General features: G+C 43.0%; 1 pseudogene; it reads right to left on the reverse strand.

Moving 5' to 3' along the window:
* The window catches only part of LOC132143294 (vacuolar protein sorting-associated protein 8 homolog), a 39,339-nt pseudogene that overhangs the window by 3,426 nt on the left and 13,331 nt on the right, over positions 1-22,582 (reverse strand).

Below are 22,582 nucleotides of genomic sequence, written 5' to 3' on the forward strand. Positions count from 1 at the left end.
ATGTCTTTCTACTTTCAGTATGTCTAGAGTCATCATCTGGACTACATACACAGAAACTCTAGAACCTGCAAAAGAATGAGTAACCAAAAAACCTCAACAAAACATCTTTTCATATAGGAAAGGAAGAATAATTCTTAAATCACAATTGTCAGCTTCCCTGTCAGTAGCTGAAAAGCTTCCAGACTGGTATTAAATGTATTCAATCTAATTAAGAACAGGCCTTAATGCAGGGTGCAAAATCCTGAACTATTTAAACATGCAGAAACAAGCATAACGCTTCTAATGCGGAGAGCTATTTTTACAGAAGCTGCTAATTGTCTTTACCAGCACTAACACCTTAGAAATATTCTCTTGCTTTAACCATTATAGCTCAGATTAGAAAAATGACAGCATAGTGCAAATGGAAAAGGCGAGGGACTGACAAATGAACTGTGAAAGAAGCAGACAGTCACGTCACCTGGTCAAACAGCTTCCGGTTAACAAAGAGGGTATTGTCAGGTTTGGCAAGTTGTCGTGCAAGGAAGGTAAAAAGACAGCCGACCTGAGAAGGGGTGAAGTCAGAATTGTCCACCATAACCTGAAAAGTGCACACACACAAGGAATTTGTTAGTGTCTGTATATATAAAGAGTGAAACATTTTTACAATTATTTTTGTTAAGATTATCGGAGTGTGTTTTACTCTAATTCAAAAGGTAAAATTTAATTGAATGGGTTACTTGCCATTTCTTTGCCATTATTTTTGTTCAAGTAAATTTGAACGGAAAAGCCAAAGTCACACTTTTATTTTGTGTTTTGTCATCTAATCAACTGATTAGCAAAAATGCCTCTGGTATTGGAATCGGTGCACAGAGAGAGAGATCTGACTGACAGGCTTGTCCAAAGAAAGTTATTCTTCTGCTATTTAGGAACTTTTACTTAAGGATTGAGATTATGATAAGTGGTGCAATATTCAATTATAAGGCCATTCAGTAACATCTGTAGTGAATATTTGAGTTTCTAAAGTTGAGGTGTAGGTTCTAATTATTGACTTATTGACAATTTAGAAGAAAAGGTTTCCTTGACAGTTCGTGTCATATTAATTCACGAGAGGGAGTCGTGTGCCACGCTCTGCTTTGAGCGGGTGTGAGTCAGTGAGGACGGTATATTCCGGGATTGGGTGCGTTTGTGCAGGTGAATAGACGGGACTTTACTAATGCATCTGCTTCTAGGAAACGCAGTAGTGTGTAACTTAGCGATCACTTTACACCAGAGGATAATTTATCATCCCGGCAAAATGATGCAGTTCAACATTGGATATCGAAGCAAGTGAGTTTGACTCAGAGCTGATGCACACAACACAGCACCTGCTTTGGGTCCTGTTCTGCCTGTGGCTCACCCACCGACGGGTGACATGATGCTCACAGATCTGTCAGAGATGCTGCTCTACGAAAAAGTCAGCTGTGCACCGCAAGTCTTGTTTTTAAACATTTGCTACCTACCAAATCAGTGAACATAATTTTTGCATAATGAGTCACAATAAGATGTGTATAGGTTGTTTTAAAGCACTGCAGCTAGCTTGTAAGCATTAGCAATAACGTTATATACCATGTAAAAACATTAACATATGAGAAGGCATAACCATTAAGTCTAGTTACAGCTTAGTGACATTGTTTGGTAATTTTTTTTGTCATGTGGTGCATTTATATGGCTTTGGGAGACATTGCAAGTAATGAGGGAGTGTGAAGACCTGAAGCAGTAAAGGCCAGCTGTTATTAACCACCTCTACTGGACTGCAGCTTCTGCTCCTAATGGAGATGCAGATGTGATGGAGGCCAAGTGGAAAAGCATGGTCAGCAGTGAATGTGATCTAAACTTTTGCTTGCTTCTCTCAGCATACTCATCAGGCCTCATGGAGTCTCTGAGAGAGGAATACTGAGGTCACCACAGGCTCTATGAGAACACAGCACTGTCTTGTCCACCACTACACCTGCTACTCTGTCCAGATCCCTCCAGAGAATCAACAAGATGAGGCTGTTGTTGTGTATCTAGCTCAGCATTCACGATTTATGGGCCAGATGGCAAATTTTTCTTTCTTTCAGTAGTATATGTTTGGTACATCCATCCATCCATCCATCCATCCATTTATCTACATCTATCTATCTATCGTCTCATTTACATATGTAACCCTCGTTCCCTGAAGGAGGGAACGGAGACATTACGTCAGTAAGAGACTGACGAATGGGATCTTGTTCGAGAGCCCAATCACCTTCGAGAGGTTACAAAACGAGCCAATGGTACACAAAGTACCTTGGTCTGCGGAACTTGCATCACGAGCTCCGCCCCGCAGAGCGGGTATATAAGGAGCAGCGTGAGCAACTCGCAAACAGGTCTTCGCTGAAGTGCCGAGCCCAGTGACCTGGCTGTTCAGCGGAACAGCGATGTGGCAAGGGGACGTAACGTCTCTGTTCCCTCTGTAAGGGAAACAGGTCAATTTAGCTCAAAGGAAATCATTTAAGATTTTAAAGGGAATTTGAACAGAATCACTGTTTCACGGCTGATCACTGAGACGCCCTGCGATTCACTGAATGAGCCGTTTAACATCAAATCTGCGCTGGATATTAATATCCAAACTATAGTGAAAACACTATCAATTAGCACAGTAACAAGATCGGCAGTTTAAGACATTAACTTGTAAGCACAAAACACAAGATACTTCTCTTTTCAATATGAATAAGGCTTTATTAGATAAATCTAAGACAGATAAACTAATCTAACACATAAACGCACGCACTCACACATTCAAGTTGCAGGAAGATCGAAAGTTAGGGAAAGATCATTTTAAGAGAATGGTAATGTGGAATCCCAAGTTTACAGCAATACGTGAAATTGCATAGACATGAACAGCCATCAATCACTTAATTCTGAAAAAACAGAGGTGTTAATTATAGGACCTAAAAACTCTGCTTGTAATAACCTAGAACACTAAGACTTGATGGTTGCTCTGTCAATTCTTCATCATCAGTTAGGAACCTAGGTGTGCTATTTGATCGCAATCTTTCCTTAGAAAGCCACGTTTCTAGCATTTGTAAAACTGCATTTTTCCATCTCAAAAATATATCTAAATTACGGCCTATGCTCTCAATGTCAAATGCAGAAATGCTAATCCGTGCATTTATGACCTTAAGGTTAGATTATTGTAATGCTTTATTGGGATAATTAAATATATGCCTCCTCAAATAACATGCCGGACCATTATAAATGATGATTTGCTATGATCTATGAATGGTTCATGCTGTACTGTAGAAGATGGATGATCTTATCGTTCCACAAATAAATCTTGTTTTGACCATGAAGTTAAAGGACTTCAGCTGTATATATGTTTGGTGGATGAAGCAAATCTGTTCTGCGTTCTGATTGAAAGATATCTTACAATTTGGCCTTCTGTGCAAGGTCAAGGAGACGCCCCTCATCAAACTGGACCACGCCACCAACCTGCAGCAGCTCCAGCAGAACCTGAAACATAACACATGAAGATCACATGATCAATCAATGTTTTTACAAATCCTGAGTAAAATTAAAGATGTCTTTCTACCTGCTGTCTTTCAGTATGTCTAGAGTCATCATCTGGACTACATACACAGAAACTCTAGAACCTGCAAAAGAATGAGTAACCAAAAAACCTCAACAAAACATCTTTTCATATAGGAAAGGAAGAATAATTCTTAAATCACAATTGTCAGCTTCCCTGTCAGTAGCTAAATAGCTTCCAGACTGGTATTAAATGTATTCAATCTAATTAAGAACAGGCCTTAATGCAGGGTGCAAAATCCGTAACTATTTAAACATGCAGAAACAAGCATAACGCTTCTTATGCGTTATGCATAGACATGAACAGCCATCAATCACTTAATTCTGAAAAAACAGAGGTGTTAATTATAGGACCTAAAAACTCTGCTTGTAATAACCTAGAACACTAAGACTTGATGGTTGCTCTGTCAATTCTTCGTCATCAGTTGGGAACCTAGGTGTGCTATTTGATCGCAATCTTTCCTTAGAAAGCCACGTTTCTAGCATTTGTAAAACTGCATTTTTCCATCTCAAAAATATATCTAAATTACGGCCTATGCTCTCAATGTCAAATGCAGAAATGCTAATCCGTGAATTTATGACCTTAAGGTTAGATATTGTAATGCTTTATTGGGTGTGCACGCTTAGTAAACAAACTACAGCTAGTCCAAAATGCAGCAGCAAGAGTTCTTACTAGAACCAGGAAGTATGACCATATTAGCCCGGTCCTGTCAACACTGCACTGGCTCCCTATCAAACATCGTATAGATTTTAAAATATTGCTTATTACTTATAAAGCTCTGAATGGTTTAGCACCTCAGTATTTGAATGAGCTCCTTTTACATTATAATCCTCTACGTCCGCTACGTTGTCAAAACTCAGGCAATTTGATAATACCTAGAATATAAAAATCAACTGCGGGCGGCAGATCCTTTTCCTAATTGGTGCCTAAACTCTGGAATAACCTACCTAACATTGTTCGGGAGGCAGACACACTCTTGCAGTTTAAATCTAGATTAAAGACCCATATCTTTAACCTGGCTTACACATAACATACTAATATGCTTTTAATATCCAAATCCGTTAAAGGATTTTTAGGCTGCATTAATTAGGTAAACCGGAAACCGGGAACACTTCTCATAACACCCTATGTACTTGCTACATCATTAGAAGAATGGCATCTACGCTAATATTTGTCTGTTTCTCTCTTATTCTGAGGTCACCGTAGCCACCAGATCCAGTCTGTATCCAGATCAGAGGGTCACTGCAGTCACCCGGATCCAGTACGTATCCAGACCAGATCGTGGATCAGCACCTAGAAAGGACCTCTACTGCCCTGAAAGACAGCGGAGACCAGGACAACTAGAGCCCCAGATACAGATCCCCTGTAAAGACCTTGTCTCAGAGGACCACCAGGACAAGACCACAGGAAACCGATGATTCTTCTGCACAATCTGATTTTGCTGCAGCCTGGAATTGAACTACTGTTTTCGTCTGGTCAGAGGAGAACTGGTCCCCCAACTGAGCCTGGTTTCTCCCAAGGTTTTTTTCTCCATTCTCTCACCGATGGAGTTTCGTTTCCTTGCCGCTGTCGCTTCTGGCTTGCTTAGTTGGGGTCACTTCATCTATAGCGATATCGTTGACAGACACTATATAACTGAACAGAGATGACATCACTGAATTCAATGATGAACTGCCTTTAACTATCATTTTGCATCATTGACACACTGATTTCCTAATGAATGTTGTTCAGTTGCTTTGACGCAATGTATTTAGTTTAAAGCGCTATATAAAGGTGACTTGACTTGACTTGACTTAATTAACCCTCGCATTGAGTTCCTCAATGAGGTTAAAATTATATTAGATACATCAGTACAAATGTCTGAAGGTACATTGCCTGTGTAAAGGTGTTCCCTTTGTTGTCGTTGAAAGGGATTTTCCCGATGTCGCTGATTGGCTGGAAGTTCAGTAGTCGTTGAAGTGACATCTTGGGTAGCCCGTGGTTGGGCGTTGGCTGAAGACGCGGAGTTGTGTGGGCTGGTTGAAGTTGAATGGGCACTTGAGGTCAGACGTCGGAGACTCGACGTTACGAAACTTAACTCAGAACAAGAAACTCTCAAACGGAAAAGAAAAGAGGTAAAGTTTGGCGAGACTAGGTGGTGTTTCTTCTCATCGTGGCTAAGTAGCAGCAGGCGTGCAGGCCGATGCACGCTGGAACCACGCTCAAAGAAAAGCTAACAGTGATGACTAAAAGCATGTCTAAAAGCTAAAGCTAGGAAGCAAAGCTACAAGCTAAAAGCAGACATGACTAATAGCAAAAGCTTAACAAAAGCTAAAAGCTAAAAGCTAACTAAAGGCATACTAAAAGCTGGCATGACTGATAGCCAAAGCAAAGCTAAAACTAAAAGCAAGATTTTATGGTGTCCTAAGTATTTAAACTGGCCTGTTGGCCACACCTCAAATGTTGTATTGACCAAATCAGATATTGTCTTGGCTCGGGGGTATCATAAATCATATGTTATCTTATCAAGCATGTGGTCCGAATTTTTCCGCTCTTGCAGGGTCTAATTTTGGACATGATTCCTATAACAAGATTATGATACATTTGACAAATAACTGATGGTCATGACTGTTGCTAACAGATTTGAACACAAACATACCAAACATGATTATGAATCCTTAAGCTATCCCATAGTTATTAAAAGACATACACAATAAGTGATTAAACATAATAGTCAAATGTGTGGGTTACATATAAATGAATATGGAGTGAAGCGATGGACTGATATTCATTTATAAGTCTTTTTGAGTTCATTTTGGTCCATATATATGTAGAAAAGACAGTTTTCTGTGCCATTATCTGACAAAGATTTCTGTGGAGACCAGAGGTTAAAAGGACCCTTAGGAATTTAAGTCTGGTTCTGCTAGGTGGGGGAAGTCAAAGGATCTTGTGTAGTACTCTCATGGGTTTACACGTGATGTCCGACGTTCCATCTCAATTACTTTCCCCAAATTTGACAATCTCTTCTCTGAATTGAAATTTTCAATAATTGTTCTAATGGTGTTAATGTCGAAAGCTGTTCTGTGAAAGAGTTGGTTGGTTGGTTAAATTGTTTCTGACTTGTGGCACTAGAACTGATTTATGATCTCCGGGTGCCTTCCTGAGGAATTTGGCTCATGTTTCAAACACAGTCCTGATCGACTCTTTCATTTGTCTGATTGCATCAGAAAGAGAATGACGAATGGGGTCCCTTACAAAATGCCACATGGCTGTGAGTGATAGCATCCTGTCGTGAGGCCAGCATGAGCGAGTGCCTATTGCTAACACAGAATACACTGGGTAGCATATTCCAGCTGGACGTATGCTAGCAGGCTGCCTGCTCGTAGGAGAACTTACAAAGGCAGGTATCAACCAAAGGTGGTGATACACATGAACTCTGAGGTACCCAGCCCGCAGGGTGGAAGTTTCAATGACAGAGCTGGCAAGGGGCTTGCCAAGGGAAAGACACATGCTAGGAAGAGACTTACTGTGGACATACACACGTGGGATTGCCCAGAAAGGGCTTCCTGGCCAAAGCTTCCTGGCCCCTCTCAGGAACCTGATGATCAGATCATGCTTCCCAAGAGACTTACCTTTAACAGGGTCATGGTGAGCCGAAATGGCACCTTCAGCCACCTTCAGGGTGGAAGGAGACAGCATTCGTTCCAACCCCTCCGGAAAAAAGTAAAGCACTGACCCGATAGGGCATTTCCAGGGGTCCTCACGACGTGAAGAAGACCAAGTGACAAACAGGTTCCACTTCAAAGCACAGGCGTGTCTGGTGGACACGAGTGATGGTAGCTACCATCTGAGGTGGCAAGGTACCTAAACCTTCCGCGACCCGTCCAGAACCCACACATGTAGGTTCCAAAGATCGGGACATGGATGACAGAGGGTGCCACGTCTCTGAGAAAGAAGGTCCTTCCTCAGAGGAATTGGCCAGGGAGGGGCTGTCGCGAGGAGTACAAGTTCATGGAACCAGGTCCTGCTGGGCCAAAAAGATATAATCACCATGAGGATCTGCTCCTCGTCCTCCCTGATCTTGCATAACGTCTATGAAAGAAGGCTCACTGGGGGAAACGCATACTTGCGCAGGCCAGCAGCCAGCTGAGTGCCAGAGCGTCTGTGCCAAGGGTCCCCTTGGTCAGGGAGTAAAACAACTGGCAGTGGGAATTTTTTGGAGAGGCAAACAAGTGTACTTGAGCATCTCCGAAGCATTCCCAAATCAGCTGAACCGATTTGGGGTGGAGTCTCCATTACCCGGGGCGAGACTGCTGCTGTGAGAGCTCATCGGCTGCACGATTGAGCCTGCCCAGGATGTGAATGACATGAAGCGACCTCAGATGCTTCTGACTCCATAAGAGGAGATGGCGTGCAAGTTGCGACATGTGGCGGGAGCATAGATCGCCTTGATGGATACGGACCCCTCGTTCCCTGTGAGGAGCCAGGGCTCCATCCGTGACTTTTGTAAAGACAAGGGGAGACAGGACCAACCCGAATGAGAGGCCCTTGTACTGAAATGCCTGCCCTTCGAAAAGCAAACCGAAGAAATGGTCTGATTCGAGGAAGAATGGAGACATGAAAGTACGCGTCCTTCAGGTCGATTGCTGCAAACCAATCCAACGGATGACTTCATGCATTCGAAAATGCGCTTGGGCATTAGCATCTTGAACGTAAGTCTGTGAAGAGCTCGGTTCAAGACACGCAAGTCCAGGATTGGCAGTAACCCACCTGTTTTTTTGGGTACTATGAAGTAGGGACTGTAAAAGCTGGACCTCATGTCGGCTGGAGGGACCGGCTCTATCGCGCCCTTTGCTAGCAGGGTCGTGACCTCCGCGTGCATGACAGGAGCTTCTTTGCCCACCATTGTCGCGCAAACACCCTGAAACCTGGGGGGACGCCTGGCAAACTAAATCGTGTAGCCGAGCCTGATTGTTCGGATGAGCCAGAGTTATGGCCTGGGGAGCTCTAGCCAGGCTCCCAGAAACCGATCCAGCGGGGTCAAGGGAACTACAGGCATACCCACAGTGGGGCAGCGAGGTGGACAGCCCCAGCATGGGAGGGATAGCGTCCCTTACCGTCTGACTCCAAGTGGCAAAGAGGGCATGAGAAGGCAAACCTCCTCCGGGGAAGGAGTGGTCCTGCTACCATCTCCTGACAAGCTGACGTCTCCAACTCTGGGTCGCCCGTCCGGGTCGCCCATCTCAGGAATGCCGCTTGGGCTGACGCTTGGCAGGTTTAGGGGCAGAGACGGGCTGCGCCGGCCTTCTGCGGCCATCTCTTCGCTGCGGCCGGGGTAACGGCTGCTGCGGTGGCCGAGCGGGAGTAGAGGAGACCACAGGGGGGGCGCCCTCTGGGACGAGCAGACTGAGGCGGCTGTGCTGGCTGCAGAGTGGAGGCAGCAGCGGGCCGTTTCAAACACGATAAGCATGAGCAGCCCCCAGGAACCAATCATCCAGCCTTGAGCGCTCGAGGCAGGGTGGAGGATTCAAGTCAAGCCCGATGCTCTCAGCTGCCCGGGAAAACACGGCTGTCAGCTCGGGATCGAACTCGGGCAACACTGGGACTCTCGAGGGAGGCAACGCAGCCGAATCTTCATCTCACGAGGACTCAAGCCCGCCTTGTGATGCGGCGATCGACATAAGGTCTTCCTTCTGAGCCCAGAAATAAGATGTCAGGAGCCTGAGAGGGTCTAGAAACTCATCCAGAAACTCAACCGGCTGCACCATTTGTGAGGGGGGTGTGGCCCGAGGAGTCGTTCTGTCACACTTGTTAATATCCCAACACTAACGTTACATGATCTAGCAGTTTTTCATCACTGCAGGAGAGAGATAAACACATTTTTGTTTCATTATTTGTGAGAAATGTGAGGTCATGGTCACAGCTGCAGCACTAACTTTCCTCAGCTGTGACCATGATCTCACATTTCGTTAGTGTTGGGATATTAACAAGTGTGACACACAAAAACGACTCCAGAAGCCTTAAAAGCGTATTTAAAAATATAGTTTAAAGAAAATCTAGTTCCTACATTATTTTTCTATACATCGACTCACTGGGGTCTCTAACCTGGAATATGCACTTTAAAAGTAAGCATTACTCATGAATAATAATACTATCCTTAAAAAAAAAATAATAATAAAAGTATTAGACATTAGCATTTAAAATGCTAGTTTTTTTAGCATTACTCAAGAAAATTTTACAAACAAGATTCAAGATACTTATTCATCACATACACAATTATTTTGAGAATATGAATGAAATGTAAACTTCAGGGTGGTTAGACTGTTATTTGTTACACTATCTTGCTTCACAAACATTGAACCAGGTTTTCTAAGATCAAGTGATTTTTTAACTGTTTTGCATTTTTGAAAATTTATTTAAGCAGAAAAAAGATGGGGCTTTTTTTGCATTTTTCTACATGTGTGATTGTTAAATTCTGAGGAATTAATTAAAATATGGTAAAACCTTCTGAATGATAAGCATTTTATTTCTGCTGGATATTCGGTGGAGTTATGTGGGAGTCATGTGGGATACCATGGGGGCCAAGGTAGTGCTCTCTGTTTTTTATGAATGAACAAGTGATTACAGATGGAGAGAAAGAGAGAGTGTGCGGATGTTGATTTGAGTTGCTGAAGGCTCTTGAATGAGCTGTGATGTGGTGGGGGAGGAAGACTGCAGGACTGAACCGCTTCTCCAGCAGATAAAATTATCCCATTCACATGATTTACATTCCAATGACAGAGTGAAGAATCATTTCAGAGCCAAATGATTTTTACACAGATGGAGGGAAAGCTGGGTGAGCATTCGAATGTATGTGTGTGCGTATGTGTATGAGATTTGTAGGCAAAAGACAGTGAGAAATATGTTACTGTTACCTTCAGTAAAATGTCCACAATCCGTTGCTGATACTCCAGAGCCTGTTTGTCATTCTTGAAGTCCTCAAATGTCTGTGAGACAAGGAGATATTAATATTCAGATCTGATTATAGAGTGTACTGAACTACACTCTACATGTATGTGACGAGTGGGGCGGGGCCCAGAGATTTGGGAACAGGAGCGAGGCCAGTGGAGTGATTGGGAATGAGCGACACCTGCTCGACCCACCGGTCTCGAGTCCCACAGAGGAGATGAAAGGATATAAAACCAGAGCGACAACAGTGACAGACGTTAGAGGACCAGGCCTGGGTTTTAGTTTGTGTTTTGATTTTTATTTGTGCACGTCAGTCGTCTGTGAGGGGCTGACGCGCTGTTTTGTGTTTATTTTGATCATTAAAATATTATTTGATTGTCCGCCGGTTCCCGCCTCCTTTTTCCTCATGGTTATGAAGGTTTTTATCGTTACAGTGGTGTCGAAACCCGGGAGAAGGAGGGACGCACTGCTGAAGATCTCTCGCCGCTGTGGTGAATCCGCGGTGCCATCGAGCAGGCGAGGGAGTGTGCCGCCATGGATGCTCGAGGCGGTGGGCTGGAGTGAGTTGCCGGGGACGGGCGAGCTCGCTGCCGGCCGCCCGTGATGTGGAGGGGCGGCTGCCATCCGTGAGGGAGCGGAGGAGTTGGCGCGGTTCGCCAGGGGGCCGGAGCCTGCTGCCTCCGTGAAGGAATCCGGAGGAGCAGGGAACGGGGGACTCCTGCCGGCTGCCCAAAACCGGAGGAGCCGCCGTGCCGTCAGCTGAGGGCCTTCCAGTGCCACCGCCAGGCACTGCGGAGGAGATCACCCAGCTGGTGGAGGGCCGAGCAGCAGTGCGTCTGGGAACCGGAATTTTTTTTTTTCCCTCTCTCCCCTCTGTCGCTTCTCCTTCCATCTCCTTTTCTCTTGCCTCGTCTGTCCTACCCCCAGGTTTCCGCAGGTCCCCGTGAGCGGTCCCCCTCGGAGGGAGGGGGGGTGTAGAGCTTAGTCTTGAGGTTACAATGTATAACACATTAGTAGAGCACTGATGATTTTAGTAATACATATTGAATTATGGATCAGCTGGTGCAAACCAGTGCCAGGACGTTGAGGAACTCTCGAGTGTCGAAGTGCAGAAGAGTTTGAATGTATGGATACACTTCCTCTTCCTGAGCAGCCTCCAACGAGTTCAGACGAATGAGAAACTCAAACACCTGGAACGCATTCAGTAATACAATATAAATAGCACAGCATTGCTTTTCAATGATTTTTTTATTTTTTAAGATTACCTTTGCTGTCATCGAACACTTACTTTATGTTATTATTTTAAAACACTTATATATAAAATTTCATCAATTATATTATATTTTTAACATTCAAGTTAAAAAGCCATTGTAAAATTTTTATCTATGTGCTCGTTAACCAATTCCTCTACACAATAACTAAATCAAAATTCAACCCATTATCATCTGAGTACAGTATAGGGGCTGACTAGTTGCCATGGTGACCAGGTAGTACACTTTCCTTCCAGTGTGTGTGTGTATGTGTGTGTGTGTGTGTGAGAGAGAGAGAGAGAGAGAGAGAGAGAGAGAGAGAGAGAGAGAGAGGCACAGACCAAAAGATTAGCCATTATCTCTCATTCACAGACACATAAAGGGAGGTAATTGGGCATCATTTGGAGGTGCTCATCTTTGCAACGCCAATGTTTTCTTTTACAGCAGGGAGAAGGTTTTATTTCAGGAAGGATTTGGACCTGCAGATGTGACAATGTGTGTGTGTGTGACTGCATGGGAATGTGTGGATGATGCTTCATTGCAATGAAGGATCAAAGAGGAACAGGAGTCTCTCTGTGCAGATGTCCCTTTGAACATGACAACTCAGGGCCAACAAGATGATACTCCACTTGATAATACAATTTACTCCATGCTGTAAAACATACAGTACACACTACTAAAAATACATATAGTAAACACATATAAAAACATACACAAGCATACATATGTGTGTGTGTAGGCTACATACATTTTATTGGTCACTGAAACACTAAGTTACCCGTGTTGTCATAGTTTGAAAAAGGCCTATGCCTATTTTTTCAGTACTGTTTTTTTTAATGTACAGTTGAGGTCAAGTGTTTTCAACCCCCTTTCAGAATCTGCAAAATGTTAATTATTTTACCAAAATAAGAGGGATTATACAAAATTCAAGTTATTGTTTATTTAGTGACCTGAATACTATATTTCACATGAAATATGTTTACATATAGTCCACAAGAAAAATTGACAAATTCATTTATAAAAAAAAAGACTCCTTTCAGAAGTTTACATCCCCTGGATTCTTATTACTGTGTTTTTACCTAAATGATCCACAGCTGTTTTGTTGCAAAGTGATTTTTTGCATGAGTCCCTTGTTCGTCCTGAACAGTTTAACTGCCTGCTGTTCTACAAAACAATCCTTCAAGTCCCACAAATTCTTTGGTTTTCCAGCATTTTTGTGTATTTTATCCCTTTCCAACAGTGACTGTATGATTTTGAGATTCATCTTTTCACACCGAGGGCAACTGAGGGACTCGGTATTATGGCACAAGATAAACATGAGTGTACATCAGAAAGTATTCTGTCTCAACCACGGAAAGACGACAGTACACACCACTTTTCAAGTTCAAGTCCACCAACGTTAATCTACTTTCCGGTCTGATTTGTTTGTCGGACAAAATGGCAGATTCTGTGTTATTATTAGCTAGATTTGCTGTCAATCAAACTCTGCTTCAGGGTAAATGACCGTAGACTCAATAGATAATGTCCTGGCAGAAAACCACCAGCATACATCTCATTTTTTTATGCATTTATTTCTTTCAGGGGGTATTTTGCAGCCCATCTTAAAACCTAAACCTGGATTCTTCGATACTCTCCTTAATTTCGCCGAGAACATTCTGTCTTGTTTCAGGACAGATCATCTCTACACATCTTTGGAGTAAACAACCCTGTCTGTCATGCTTTCACTCAAACCTATAGAGTGTGACAGCACTCAATGTGTGTGTGTGTGTGTGTGTGTGTGATCCATGTCCGTTTTTAAGTTCCTCTGGAGGTTGTCTATCCCAGAACAAATCACTTGAGCACTCTGAATGGGAAACAAAGAGAAAATCCCTCTAAAAGCCCTGCTGAGAGCAAACTGCAGAGAATACTAAACACACACTTGTGCTGTATATAACTGAGGGAGAAAGAGTGGCATGAATTATACAGACCCATACAAACCAAACAGACATGAGTGTTACAGTGTTGAGCTGTACAGACATTAGAATGTGACTGCAAACCAAACCATACAAATTCTCTGCAATCTGGGTTTAATCAAACTTCTTACCTGGTTTTTCACCTGAGAGACCAGATCTCCTGGAATGTCACCTAACGGATAGGCCCGTCCTGCCAAACAACAGCTAGCAGAGGAGAAGGAAACAGGTGTGTGTGTAATTGCACACAACTATGTATGAGTGCAGTACTTATGCAGAAAGTCACCTCACCTGATGTACACCAGCAGTTTATTTCCCATCACAACATGCTCATCTGAGGAAGGAAACAAATGGGAAAATGTGATTATGTGCACTGTAGTTTAGCATTAGCTGACCAGATTTCAGGAACGAAAACCATTCTACTTCAGCAGTCAAAAATCTGTGGCATTTGCAGTGTTATTATCTATTCATTATTTATTAATAACATTGTTATTAAGCAGATTTTGTAAATTCTGGAGGTTGGGGTTGGCTGGCATTTTTTGTTTTCATTCATTGCTGAGTATCTCTTGTGAAACAAGTCTGACAATGTGCAAAAGAAAGTTTGAGTTATTGGTTTGAATTATTAATTTTGAGCAACCCCCCCCCCAAAAAAAAAAATAAATAAAAATAAAATAAGTACTCATATGCATCTTTTAGGATTTGAAATGCAATCTAGGCTTGTTGTGTTTGTAGTGCTTAATAATTTGGTCAAAATCTTATGGTTATATACATTTATTTACGGTATTTATTTTTACATATTTTTTTACATACATTACAAATACAAATACAATCTATACTAAACAAGAAATATTACTAAAATCTTACTATAAAACAGCCAAGCTTGAGTATTCAAGAAAAATTATAATAATTCAATTTTACATTACAACTGCAAAATTGTAATACTTATAATTAAAGCTGTCTAAATTTCTTTTCTGGAATAGTTTCTGCCAGCTTCTCAGGTTTAGCTGAGTATCTTGATGTATGTTGCATGTTTTGTTTTATATTTGCTGGTTCTTTGTTCTACCTGTGAGAGGAGGACCAATTGCCTGAAAGAGTTTCTGAAAAACCAGGAAACAGAAGCAGTTAAATTTTTATTATTTGTTACAAGCAGTGCTTTAAGTGGGCCGGTACGCACCGGTACTCATTACCGCCACTTCCAAATATAGCTCTTGAGCGTACCGCCACCTCTCCGTGCGCTCAGAACATGCTTTTAGCGTTCCGGTACGCTCATTTGGACATCTGTTTTAATAGAGGTTTTAATCTTTTGCCTGCGCTGCCGCTATTCAGAGCGCCCTTCACAATGCAAGCTTCCTAATTCATCCCACCGAGAGCAGAGACTACATTACCCATACACCCTTCAGTTTAGCAAGTGAAAGTGCATGCGTCGCTTTTGCCGCTGTCAGAAAGAACTTAACGTGGCCGGAGAGGGTGTGTGAAACACGCACACTCGGCTCAGTTAAAATTCAAATACAGTGAATAACACTTAATATGCTTTCCTGGCTTCAGACTCTGAGTACTAAAACAACACGGTCAGAATCAGATAACTCGCTGGCTGACACCCCACCAAGCCTCAATGATATCACTGAAGGTCAGACGCAAGCTAATGAAGTAATTCAGTAGCTCTTTCTGGTAGGGTGACCAGACGTCTCGAAAAATTCGGGACAGTACCAAAATCTAAACTGTTGTCCCGAATCCCGAATCTGGCCCTAATTGTCCCAAAAATTATACTAAAGCAAAATCTTGAGTAGTTGTCTGATAAACATTAAAAACTGTCTGCAGAGGTTGAGTCGTCCTGCAACCAGCCCCCGCCGGCTGCTCATTGGCTGCAGCATCTTTTTTCTAAGTTCTAAAAAAATACCGTAGGCAGCTAGGCACGAATTTAGATATTCATTTATCTAATTAATCTATACGCACAAAGACAATATGACCTTTTTGTCCCCTTTTTGTTTTAAAGCTTGATGAAGAGAGCGCAAGTTGCTGCAGCTGCGAGGAGGACAGTGATGCACGCGTATACAGGCGTGATTAACAGTTCGCGGCACTGTGTACAAAAAATACGTTTAAGTTCGTTAGCATTAGCGTAACAGAAAGGTCTGATTTACGCACTGTTACAACAGTCATTGTTTTTTTTCTTTTTACAATGACATTTGAGTTCATGATTTTAATGTTGTTGTTTCTTGTGGCAGACTAAAGAGTAATGACAGACGGTTTATCTTTGAAGAAAAGTGTGTTTAGTTAAGGTTTGAAATTCATTATCTTTTATTATAGGCTACGAAGTCTAATATCATAAGCCCCCCATCCCGTCACCCAAGACCGCAGACACCCCCCCTGCTAACACACGACGTAACACTTACGTAACGTATTGGTAATTTTTGGTAATTCCATGACTTACCAATTGACAACGTAACTACGACGTCTCATGCCCGTAATTGTATTACCATCACATTACCAACTCACAACGTCGTCAGTACGTCCTTCCAACGTAACAAGATAACCAAGAACATCCCAGATAGGTCCTCTATTCGTAATATATTGGTAACTTCATGACTTACTGGCAACGTAACTACAACGTCGTACGCACGTAATTTTAATTACCATAATTTTTGTACATTCTTTATATGCTCCCTGAGTATAGTGCTATTTATAAAGTGTAATTAAACTTCAGACACACGATTAAACGTTCCTTAAAGATAAAATGTGTTTCTTTTCACCAAGTCAGAATATGGACATGCTTTTAATATATAGTGACGTGGCATACAGCGCGCGCGCGCTTCCACAACTGACGCACCCGCGCGCACAATATTGACAAGAAAGGAAATACATTTTTCGGAGTTGTGAAACTTTCTATTTCGTAAGGAGTTGTGAACGTGAAATAATGACAGACTGGCTACACCATCTCATCTGCCGCAGATACAATAACGTTATCAGGAGGACAGCACGTTTGTTTGAAGCACTTTTCACTTCAACTGTGTCTGACAGAAGAATTGGCTTTTTCTGAGGTGAGTCTTACAATTTATAATAAATAAAGAGGTTGGTAAAATTTATAAAACAAAAGTCTTGATCTCCGTAAAGACGCTAATTTAATCTCATTGTTTTTATTAGCCTACTAGCCGTTGAGAGTTACCATGGCAACAGCGGACACATCAGCTGCTGGAGAGGAGAGGACTCATCTGACAGTTTCTCTGTTTCTCGTCAGTTATACCAAAAAAAAGTTCAACAACTGCGACAGATTGGTTAAGTAACATATGTTAATATTATCCACAGTCTACTTTAAGTACTTTTGTTAACATTTATACCTCTGTGATTATGGCATCTTAATTATCTGATATGTCTGCTAGCAAATATTATGCTAGCTTAGAAGCATAAATATAACATAATAGATTTGAGCTCTTATTAATGAAAGTTTGGGCTTTTAATCACATCTTATGTGTAAAGGAGCGGTTTTGATAGCTTTGTAAACGTTTTTGATGATAATATGTCAAAAGATAAATGGAAGCAAGCTAATTAATTAAACCTAAAAGTCTGCACCTTAGAGTCTATCAGTGACGTCACTCGCGGTCTAAAATTGGCTGACACTATTTCAAACCAGTGTTTCAAACACGTTTTGATTTTTCATTGTAAACAAATATTGATAAAAATTGTACTGTGATTTCAGGAGTGTCTTAAAAACCCTCTAAAACAGAGGGGAAGTTCAAAGAAAATTTCTAATGGGAGCTGCTGACAGAGATAGAAAACACAGGTGATCCGAGGAAGCTTATTAAATAACTTAATATTTTACACAACATATCATCATGCATCTGTAACATCAAAAAATGTGAATACTGGTATCTTAAGATTTATATGTATGTTTTCCATTTTGCTATTTTTCTTTTCTGCATTTTACCTATTCTCTAGTTTGTTTATTTGTAATAAGGAGCTGGAGGCTGTGGAGAAGCAGATCCGTGACCTCATGGAGAAGCAGGCCCAGCTGAGAGAGTGGAGAGCTGTGCTGGAAACATTCAGGGGTTGACGCTCATAAGTCCAGGGTAAGTAAACAGCTAACCCTACTACCTTCTCTACTCTGTGTGGTTCTCAGCACAAGCTTGGTGCACCCAGGACGCGATCTTCCCAGATGTCCACAGCGTAAGACATGAGCCAGGACCTGGGCGATGACCTCTCTCCTTCCAACGCCTCCGGTCTTCAGGATCTCCACCTGCAGGAGCTCCACTTCGCGAGACAGAACACGACACTGTTATCATCTGAGAGGGTTAACGACACCACGCTGCGGCAGACGGAGACGCTGAAGAGGGATTTCAGGAGCCTGATCGAGACGGTTCGCAGCACGACACCCGCGGCGACGATCATCGTGTCAGGACCAATGCCCACGTATCAACGAGGACACGAAAGGTTCAGTAGACTTGTTGCTTTAAATGAATGGTTGTTGTCATGGTGTAAAGAACAGAAACTGCTACTTGTTAATAACTGGAATCTTTTCTGGGAGCGTCCTAGGCTGTTTCGCGCTGATGGTCTGCACCCCAGCAGAGTCGGAGCGGAGCTGCTCTCTGACAACATCTCCAGGACACTTCGCTCCATGTGACTAGTAAGACAATTCTCAAATAACTATTATGATGACTTTTGTTCTACACGCTCAAATAGAAGTACTTGTGCTGTCCAATCAATAAAGATTGTGTTTGTACCAGTGTTAATTTTGACAGGCATTTTTGATTTAGCATTAGTCTAAACTCCACCAAACTACTGTTATAAGCATGAGCCCCGTCAGACTGGTAGTGGCGGAGGTGTTGCAACAATATATAGTGATATTCTCAATGTTACCCAGAAAACAGGATACAGGTTTAACTCATTCGAAATACTTCAGCTTAATGTTACACTGTCAGACATGCAAAAGAAATCTAATGTATCTCTTGCTCTGGCTACTAGGGGTGTGACCAGACACTTAACCCACAAGACGAGATGAGACAGGAGACTGGGTTCATGAAAGCGAGATGAGATTTTTTTTTTTTTTTTTAAAGAAATGCTGAATGATTTTTTTTTTTTTGCATTATTGACACACTGTTTTCCTAATGAATGTTGTTCAGTTGCTTTGACGCAATGTATTTTGTTTAAAGCGCTATATAAATAAAGGTGACTTTGACTTTGAATGATAAAATAAATATTTAATTTTTCTCTACTCCTTTTTCGTAGTACATACATTTTCACATCAATTTATTAAAAGTAAAAAAAAAAACATGTTTAGGGCCCTATGAAATGTTTCATTTTTCCCCCAGCATATTATTTTTTATTATTATTGTTAACAAATTATGTATTTTAGCATGTCTAACTATTTGAATGCATAACACAACTTAATTTATTAATTTTATTTTTTCTTAAAGGTAGCCTTACTGATATAGATATCATACCTCAAAGTGTTGTTACTGACCACTTCCTTGTATCGTGCATGCTGCATATTACTGATATTAACTATATTTCCAAAATGAGCATTATGAATGTAAGTGTTACAGATTATGCTAGTGCTAAACGTAAAACAAAGTGCGAGATGAGGATCTGGAACAAATAAGGAGTTTACTGATGACGAAGGAGAATACAGACAATATACAAGATTACATTTAGCATTAACATATCAACAAGACATTTACATACAAACACATCAACAATCACGGACCAGGGAGAACTGAACAGACCGGGTATTTAAACACTCAGGAGGTGATGAGGGAACTGGAAACAGGTGGGGATCAATCACTTAACCAAAACAAGAACAGGAAGACCAAAAAAGGAAACAGAAAGTTCATAAATGTGACAGTTCGCCCCTTCCCGGAACGGTGCATCCTCGCACCGCAAGAGGAATACCAGCGGAGGGAGGGTGGGGGTTCTGGAGGCGGGCGAGGAGCAGGCCAGGAGGAGGTGACGAGGGAGCATGGAGGAAGGGACCAGGGTGGAGTGGATGGAGGGAGGAGCCAGGGAGGAGCCCGGAGCAGGAGGAGCCAGATGGTCCACCAGAGACCAGCCAGGACGGAGATCCATGGTGGAGTCGATGGCGGGAGGAGCCATGGTGAAGGGGCCGACGACACCAGGGGGCCGACAGGCGGAGACTGCTCCGGTGGGTGAGGAGCCCAAGATGGAGCAGCACAGCCGCAGAGCCAGGGTGACGTCGAGGATCCGGAGGGCCTAGGTGGAGCAGAAGGCTCAGGCGACCAAGGCGGAGGCGGGGTCCTGGGAGACTGCTGTGGAGCCGGAGCGACCGAGGATGGAGGTGGAACCAGAGGGAAGGAGGAGCCTGACAGAGCCGGAGGGATGGAGTGATGAGGTGGAACCAGAGGAATGGAGTCCCAAGGCGGTGGATGGTCGACGACTGACCGAGGTGGAGCCGGAGGGACGATGGAGCCCAGTGGAGCAGGTGGGATGCCAGGCCACGGTGGAGACCAGGGAGCTAAGAGCCAAGGCGGAGCCGCTGGGTCGAAGGACCGAGGAGGAGTCCAGGGCTCGGAGGCAGGAGGCGGAGACAGGGCCTTAACGCGCCAAGGCGGAGCTGGAGACTGGCAGTCCAGCGGCGAAACATCGCGCCCAGATGGCGCGGACTGAGGGTGAGCTGCGGGACTGACTGGCACCAGCAGGGATGACGAGGAACTGGCTGGTCTAGAGGAGGAGAGAGAGGAAGGATGGGAGGAAACACACGAGGATCAGGGCTGGACGGAACCAGCGGAAGTGGAGCAGAGGGACCGGCAGGTCCATGAGGAGGTGGACCTGCACACAACTTAATAAATTAAGTTGTGTTATGCAAATTCAAAGTCACCTTTATTTTAATTCATAGCTGGGCGGAGGGAGGCTGGGAGGGAACACAGGAGACACAGAAGATTCAGAGCTGGGCGGAACCAGCGGAGACACAGAAGATTCAGAGCTGGGCAGAACCAGCGGAGACACAGAAGATTCAGAGCTGGAAGGAACCAGCGGAGAAACAGAAAATTCATAGCTGGGCGGAACCAGCGGAAAAACAGAAAATTCAGGGCTGGGCGGAACCAGCAGAGAAACAGAAAATTCATAGCTGGGCGGAACCAGCGGAGAAACAGAAAATTCAGGGCTGGGCGGAACCAGCGGAGAAACAGAAAATTCATAGCTGGGCGGAACCAGCGGAGAAACAGAAAATTCAGGGCTGGGCGGAACCAGCGGAGATGGAGCATAGGAACTGACTGGAGGAGGTAGGAGTGGGAGACTGAGAGGGTACACAGGGGGATCAGGGCTGGACGGAACCAGCGGAGAAACAGGAAAATTAGGGATTACCTCCATTGACCAGTCCATAAGGTCCATACGTTGCTCCATGTTTTTTCCCCGAGATCGCATACAGCTCACTCTCAGTCGCAGGAGTGTGGGCAGGGCTTTCCTCCACGCCCTCGATCTCCACGAGGACTCCCACGATGCACAGTGTTGCCGGCTCGCACACCTGGTCAGTCGCGCTCTCGAGATCCTGCTTCATGTCAGTGGATGGCTCGGGCTCTGCGGCTGCGGTGGGCTCTGGCGCGCTGTGTGTCTGTGTGCCTTACACCGCTCGCTCAGGCCGGCGTAGAAGAAGTTAGAGAGCGAGCGTTCGGGGAAGTGAGTAAGGCACGCCAGATCTAAAAAGTCCCTGGTGTGGTCCTCCAGCGAACGGTCCAGTTGCTCCAGGCATAGGAGACGGACTGCTGGGATGGCCATTCCGGGAGAGGAGAAAAAAAAAAAAAGAATAAATGAAAGAAAAAACGCTGCTAAATTAACTACACTGTTGTGGGTCCGTGATTCTGTTACAGATTATGCTAGTGCTAAACGTAAAACAAAGTGCGAGATGAGGATCTGGAACAAATAAGGAGTTTACTGATGACGAAGGAGAATACAGACAATATACAAGATTACATTTAGCATTAACATATCAACAAGACATTTACATACAAACACATCAACAATCACGGACCAGGGAGAACTGAACAGACCGGGTATTTAAACACTTTGACTTTGAATGATAAAATAAATATTTAATTTTTCTCTACTCCTTTTTCGTAGTACATACATTTTCACATCAATTTATTAAAAGTAAAAAAAAAAACATGTTTAGGGCCCTATGAAATGTTTCATTTTTCCCCCAGCATATTATTTTTTATTATTATTGTTAACAAATTATGTATTTTAGCATGTCTAACTATTTGAATGCATAACACAACTTAATTTATTAATTTTATTTTTTCTTAAAGGTAGCCTTACTGATATAGATATCATACCTCAAAGTGTTGTTACTGACCACTTCCTTGTATCGTGCATGCTGCATATTACTGATATTAACTATATTTCCAAAATGAGCATTATGAATGTAAGTGTTACAGATTATGCTAGTGCTAAACGTAAAACAAAGTGCGAGATGAGGATCTGGAACAAATAAGGAGTTTACTGATGACGAAGGAGAATACAGACAATATACAAGATTACATTTAGCATTAACATATCAACAAGACATTTACATACAAACACATCAACAATCACGGACCAGGGAGAACTGAACAGACCGGGTATTTAAACACTCAGGAGGTGATGAGGGAACTGGAAACAGGTGGGGATCAATCACTTAACCAAAACAAGAACAGGAAGACCAAAAAAGGAAACAGAAAGTTCATAAACGTGACAGTAAGAGCCTTACATTACATTTCTAACAATCATTGTTAATGTTTGAATTGTATTTCAGGGCAGTTTGTGAAGACAGATAATCAAGAGAAGTCAGTTCCAGATCCACCTTCCACACCAGACCTCTCTCTCACGAGGATTGCTGTCTACTAGCATATTGTGTTCTCTTCAGACTTCGGGGGATGCAGATATTACTCAGGGACATGAACACTTGA

Source organism: Carassius carassius, chromosome 7 (genome assembly GCF_963082965.1).
Source record: "Carassius carassius chromosome 7, fCarCar2.1, whole genome shotgun sequence".
NCBI classification, from domain to species: Eukaryota; Metazoa; Chordata; class Actinopteri; order Cypriniformes; family Cyprinidae; genus Carassius; species Carassius carassius.